The sequence below is a fragment of the Phocoena phocoena genome, chromosome 18, assembly GCF_963924675.1.
Source record: "Phocoena phocoena chromosome 18, mPhoPho1.1, whole genome shotgun sequence".
Taxonomy (NCBI): Eukaryota; Metazoa; Chordata; class Mammalia; order Artiodactyla; family Phocoenidae; genus Phocoena; species Phocoena phocoena.
Genome location: NC_089236.1, coordinates 4,865,867 through 4,872,319, shown reverse-complemented (window position 1 = coordinate 4,872,319; position 6,453 = coordinate 4,865,867). Strand labels below are relative to the sequence as shown.

At 46.7% G+C, this 6,453-nt stretch overlaps 1 pseudogene; it reads right to left on the bottom strand.

Moving 5' to 3' along the window:
- Positions 1-3,713: 3,713 nt before the first annotated feature.
- Positions 3,714-6,052, bottom strand: LOC136137871 (large ribosomal subunit protein uL24-like; annotated as a pseudogene).
- Positions 6,053-6,453: the final 401 nt, after the last annotated feature.

The window sequence follows — 6,453 nt, the reverse complement described above, 5'->3', positions numbered from 1 at the left end:
CTCTGGTTGGGGCTGTTTGTCGTCACAGCAAAACCTAGCCTATCCTGACTGATACAGTGCTCCTGATGACATCTCTAGTTTTGTTTCTCCTTTCAGATCCAATCAAACCCAAAGCTTTAAGGTAATCATGCCACAGATTAGACTCTCAAGGTTCTAGGATACAGGATCTGATCAACAGAGGGGAAAAAACAGCACTTTATGCTGTTATATGATTTTAGAAAAGAGTTCATGAAAATTGACTTCCTGTCCAGAATGTTCTCTGCAGCTGGGCTGTCATTGTTGCTCCTGTTATAGAACGTTAGGCAATTGTCATGAAAATTAACACCCAAAGGTTCCTGTTTACACTTTGTAACTGATTTTCGGTATCCTTACTAGGATTTTATACAAAAACGTTTGTATTCTGTGTATGTGATGTATTCCTTCATGGAGTTTTATTAAAATCCTTTTTTTTTTTCTTCTAAAGGAATACATTCCTATTTAATAATGCAAGTCAATGGAAAAATAAGATGTGACACTCCAAAATTCACTTCCCAATTCACTTTTAAAGGCAGATATCAATTCCATATGAAGATATGCAGTTATAGTTTCCATATCCTCAGAAGTAATTAGATGCTACTACTATTACTACTAGTGCTACAAGTATCCAGACTCCACACTACCTGCCATAGGCAAAGACCAGCAAGCCCAGTTACACCTCAGGTGGGGTATGTTGGATTCACAGACAGAAGAGGGAGCTAGATTTCATGGGTCTCTGTTCTCCTGCCCCCTTCAGAGAAAGGCCTATTTTTCCTAAGAAACAGATGAAAGAAAAACAACCAGCATTCCTAGTCAGGCAGTTTAATTTCCCCAGCATTTTTTCTCTTCCATAATAAATATAAATAATTGTATCACGATATTTGGGGAGATATGTGTGGGAAAACACCCAACATACATCATATGCTAATCCTAACAGAGCCAGTAGTTCCCGAGGCTTCTGCCTGGGCACTCCTCCCCTCTGCTCAGTGCTACATTCACCCTGAGGGCTGTGGCCAAAGCCTACAGAGGAACTCAGCTGGGAAAATGTGGATGTGAGCATTAAGAGGTCATTCCAAACCCTCGTTTCAGGCAGGTTTTAAGTTGCATCTTTTTCTAAACACTTCATAAGAGTGCCCACAGAACGTTAAAATTTCTCCTTCCTCGCCTCTAGAAAACACTCTAAGGTAGTTAGGAGGGAGAGATGATCGAGAGGCAAAACGCCTGTGTGGGTATCCTGCACATTACCTGCCTCTAAAATACCGCTGCCTTGTTTCATCCTGTGTCGTCTGTTTAACTCTCACCCTGTCTCTGCCGGACGATGCCAAGCCAAGGGGTTGGAATGACAGCAAGATGGTTGTGATCTCTCCACACTGGTGGCTTGAAACTGGCTGGTGAGGGTTTGGTCCTGTGCCAGAACGTCCAGTCCTATTACCAAGGCCCCTTAACTTATCACTCATGTTCCGGCACCAGGGGCTTCATCAAGCTTTGTTACGTCATTAAGTCTGGGGATGAACTGTGACTCATTGTTGAGGACATGTGAGTGAGCATCTGGCTCCTTTAATAGCAGCCTAGTGGACTTTCCTTGTCAGTTATGACTGTTCTGAAACAGTACAGTCTTGAAATGAGCGATCCCCAGCTCAGAAGTAGCCCAGCATCCACACAGCACCACCGGCCCCTTTGGAACCCCCTGGACCACGTACCTTCCTAACATCACCTCCTAGGCAGAGCACAGGATTGTCTGGCTGGGAGTCCTCCTTCAGAGAGCACACACACATTGAGAAGGTGCTCGTGGCTATTTACAATAGCCAGGGCATGGAAGCAACCTAAGTGTCCATCGACAGATGAATGGATAAAGAAGATGTGGCACATATATACAATGGAATATTACTCAGCCATGAAAAGAAACGAAATTGAGTTATTTGTAGTGAGGCAGATGGACCTAGAGTCTGTCATACAGAGTGAAGTAAGTTTGAAAGAGAAAAATACCATATGCTAACATATATATATGGAATCTAAGCCAAAAAAAAAAAAAAGGTCATGAAGACCTAGTGGTAAGACAGGAATAAAGACACAGACCTACTAGAGGATGGACTTGAGGATATGGGGAGGGGGAAGGGTAAGCTGTGACAAAGTGAGAGAGTGGCATGGACATATATACAGTACCGAACGTAAAATAGATAGCTAGTGGGAAGCAGCCTCATAGCACAGGGAGATCAGCTCGGTGGTTTGTGACCACCTAGAGGGGTGGGATAGGGAGGGTGGGATGGAGGGAGACGCAAGAGGGAAGAGATATGGGAACATATGTATATGTATAACCGATTCACTTTGTTATAAAGCAGAAAGTAACACACCATTGTAAAGCAATTATACTCCAATAAAGATGTTAAAAAAAAAAAACAAAACTAAAAGTAGAACTACCATACGACCCAGCAATCCCACTACTGGGCATATACCCTGAGAAAACCAGAATTCAAAATGAGTCATGTACCACAATGTTCATTGCAGCTCTATTTACAATAGCCAGGACATGGAAGCAACCTAAGTGTCCATTGACAGATGAATGGATAAAGAAGATGTGGCACATATATACAATGGAATATTACTCAGCCAGCCATAAAAAAACCGAAATGGTGTTATTTGTAGTGAGGTGGATGGACCTAGAGTCTTTCATACATCGTGAAGTAAGTTTGAAAGAGAAAAACAAATACCATATGCTAACGCATATATATGGAATCTAAAAAAAAAAAAGGTTCTTAAGAACCTAGGGGCAGGACAGGAATAAAGACGCATACGTAGAGAATGGATTTGAGGACACGGGGAGGGGGAAGGGTAAGCTGGGACGAAGTGAGAGAGTGGCATGGACATATATACACTACCAAATGTAAAACAGCTAGTGGGAAACAGTTGCATAGCACAGGGAGATCAGCTTGGTGCTTTGTGTCTACCTAGAGGGGTGGGATAGGGAGGGTGGGAGGGAGGGAGACGCAAGAGGGAGGGGATATGGGGATATGTGTATATGTATAGCCAATTCAGTTTGCTATACAGCAGAAACTAACACACCGTTGTAAAGCAATTATACTCCAATAAAGATGTGAAAAATAAATAAATAAAAAGAAGGTACTGCTGGTACACAACAGGGAGACAGCCCGGGAGGGGTGTTCCACCTGGGCAGCAGGCTGGTGTCCGGGCAGAGCCTGCGATGGGGACATCAAGGGAAAGGCAGGAGCCCAGGCTCACGAACAGGAGAGCCCCTCTCTGTAGACCGGACACTCCCTGAGGACAGGCACCAGGCATATGGTGCTCACAGCTAGTCCTCCACACGTAGCACATGGTAGGTGCTCCATAAATGTCTGTGGCATGAATGAAGCAATTAGAGAAGGACCAGGAAACATCTGGCCAGCAAGATGAATAGGGACAACAGCAAATATTCTCACAAAGCAAATGCTATGATCCAGTACCGCTGAAAATTTCCATCAAAGTTCCCTCCCGAGGGAAGGGTGGAGGCAATGCTTATCCTGGGGGGATCTGGAGCGTAGCCAAGGGGACAAGAAAGCATTCAGCCATGTGCAACAAAAAGTTATGCACACAGCTGTCACATGTTCGTCCTGAGGTCCTTCCCATGGACAACTGTTGGTCCAGCTCCTGCACTCCCTCCGTGAGACAGAAGCCTTTTATAACCCCTACCCCATGGGCATCCTCTAAGCTCGTGTTGGTCCTGAAGGATTGCCTCCTGTCCCTCCATGTTCTTCTCTCCTGGCGGAGATCTTCAGATTGTCTCTTTTCTCCAGAGATGTTGACTTCTGCCTCAGAGGCATGGCCCTTACCTGGGGCAGCAATGGGAGGGTCATCGTCAGCACAGCGAGTACCAGGGATGCCAAGGACGATGGAAGGGGTGGTGCAGGGGATGCAAAACGTGGGAATTAGGACAACAAGGGGGGGATCTCTTAACAAGCTGTCAACTATCAAAACTGCCTGACAATGGTGTGAAATCTGCTCAGAGGATGATAAAATGAGAACAGCCCCTCCTCTGTGCAGACTCCGTAAGCACGTGCCTGTGTGAAGGTAGGGGATGAACCAAATGATCTTGTCAGGCTTCTGAGATGCCATGATTCCGCAGCCCCTGGCTTATACAGCACCTTTCACGATGTTGTTGTGGCCCAGTTTCAGACAAGTTGTTTGATCTTATTTTACAGCCGAGAAATCTAGGTCACAGCATGTTGGACCATTTGCCCAAAGTTAAACTGAAAGCAGCCTTTGTCAGCTGTCTGCTGTCCTCGGAGGAGAGTCCAAAATTGGTGAAGTTCTGGCTTCTGGCTTATAATTAGCTCCCAGAAAATGATGACAGATCTCCCTGCTACACTGAGGCCCACCTTCTTTTCCCAGGGACCTGACACAAAGTCCCTGTACCAGCAGCACGCAGCTCTGTTTCTCGTTCTCATGCTGCTGGAGCTCGGGGGCTGCAGGAAGAGCAAACTGTGGCTGAGAGGAGCCTGGACCTCCTGCCCCTGCTCCTGCCCCTGCTCCCCTAGAGCAGAGTCTCCTGTGGGGGGCGTGCGAGGTGCCCCATCTGGCTGAAGCCCACAGGCTTAGCTTTTGGAGGTCACTGAACCTCTGCTTGCATCCCTGGATTCTGGTGGAGCTCAGAGGTCACACCATGGATATCTACCAGCTGTGAGTGTCTCAAAGAACCAGAGAGATGGGTTAGGAGCTTCTGATGATTTCTCCTTATGTCTTGGCTACTCTTCTTCATTTCAAAGTATTTAAGGCCATCTGTTTGGCCCTGGATTTTCTGGGGTGACCCTTGGATTGGGAGGGACCTCAAGCCCAAAAGTAGTCAAGTCCATTCACTGCTCACTCTGGTCCCAATTCTGGGAATCCCTCCCCAACACACACACACACACACACACACACACACACACACACACACACACACACACCACCTCCACATTCTCAAATTTTTATAAGGTCTTTCCAAAACCAAAGCAAAGCCTTGACTTCTGAGAGCACTGGGATTCTCCAGTGTCTGCAGTGCCACTCTTTGGCCACTAGCAACAGAGGCCGCCATCACTGTTTGTGTCAAGGCTGGAGGAAGGAAGTCCATCTTTTTTTTTAATTTTTTATTTATTTATTTTTGGCTGCGTTGGGTCTTTGTTGCTGTGCGCAGGCTTTCTCTAGTTGTGGTGAGTGGGGGCTACTCTTCGCTGTGGTGCACAGGCTTCTCATTGCGGTGGCTTCTCTTGCTGTGGAGCAGGGGCTCTAGGCGCACAGGCTCAGCAATCGTGGCTCATGGGCTCAGTAGTTGTGGCTCATGGGCTCTAGAGCGCAGGCTCAGTAGTTGTGGCTCATGGGCTCTGGAGCGCAGGCTCAGTAGTTGTGGCGCACGGGCTTAGTTGCTCCGTGGCATGTGGGATCTTCCTGGACCAGGGCTCGAACCCGTGTCCCCTGCCTTGGCAGGCGGATTCTTAACCACTGTGCCACCAGGGAAGCCCCAGGAAGTCCATCTTGAAGACACAGTTTGATCCATATATGGATCATTAAGAGCGTTATGTGAATTGTATTTTCTTTGGTACCCACTTTTTTTTTTCATTTTAAGTTTTTAATGAAAGTTGTATATAAGAATACTTTATTCCTGATCTTCCCAGTTGTTTCTCCCTTATATCTGCCCTTTTCCTCTCCTACCTGGCGAGATCAGCTTTACATTTGAGGATCTTTGTGTGGTCTTTGTCCAGCTTTAGCCTGGTGAATGCCCACATGGACAGCCGTGCCACTAGCCTTCTCCCGCTGCACTCGTTCAATGTAGGTGACATATTTCTTCCTGTAAACCTGGACTACTCTGCCAATTTGCTGCCCTTTGTAGTGCCCTCATACAACTAGAACTTCATCATACTTTCAGATGGGCATGGACTGGACACAGTACTTCTGTTTCAGCTCTTCAGAAAGAGGGGAAGACAATCTCCCTGCGAATGTGGGAAGGCACATTGAAATGCCTTTTCCGGTTCTTGCTTCAGTCAGAAGTCACAAAGGGAATGAACTTCATTTTGGCCTCCGGCGCTTCAGCGATGGCCACAAAAGGGTTGGTACACATTTCTTACCATATTTACTACATTTCGTTAGGACACAGCAACACAGAGCAAAGAGCACAACCTGGGTTTGAATCCTGGCTCTGCCACTTGCAAGCCAGCTAACCTTGGACAAGTAGCTTAATTTCCCTGGAGCCTCATTTTCCTCATCTGTAAAGTGGGAATAATTATATCCATCTCCAAGGCTGTAGTGACGATAAGAGCTAGCACATGTAGAGCACCTGGCTTTTGTCTGGCACGTGGTAGGTGCTTAGTGAAGGTGGTGTGGACACCAGCAGTCAGGGTGTTCGGTGGGTGTCCTGATCAGGCTCCACCTCTCCCCATGTGAGGTGCTGCATCGTTCTCAACTTCCTGTTGG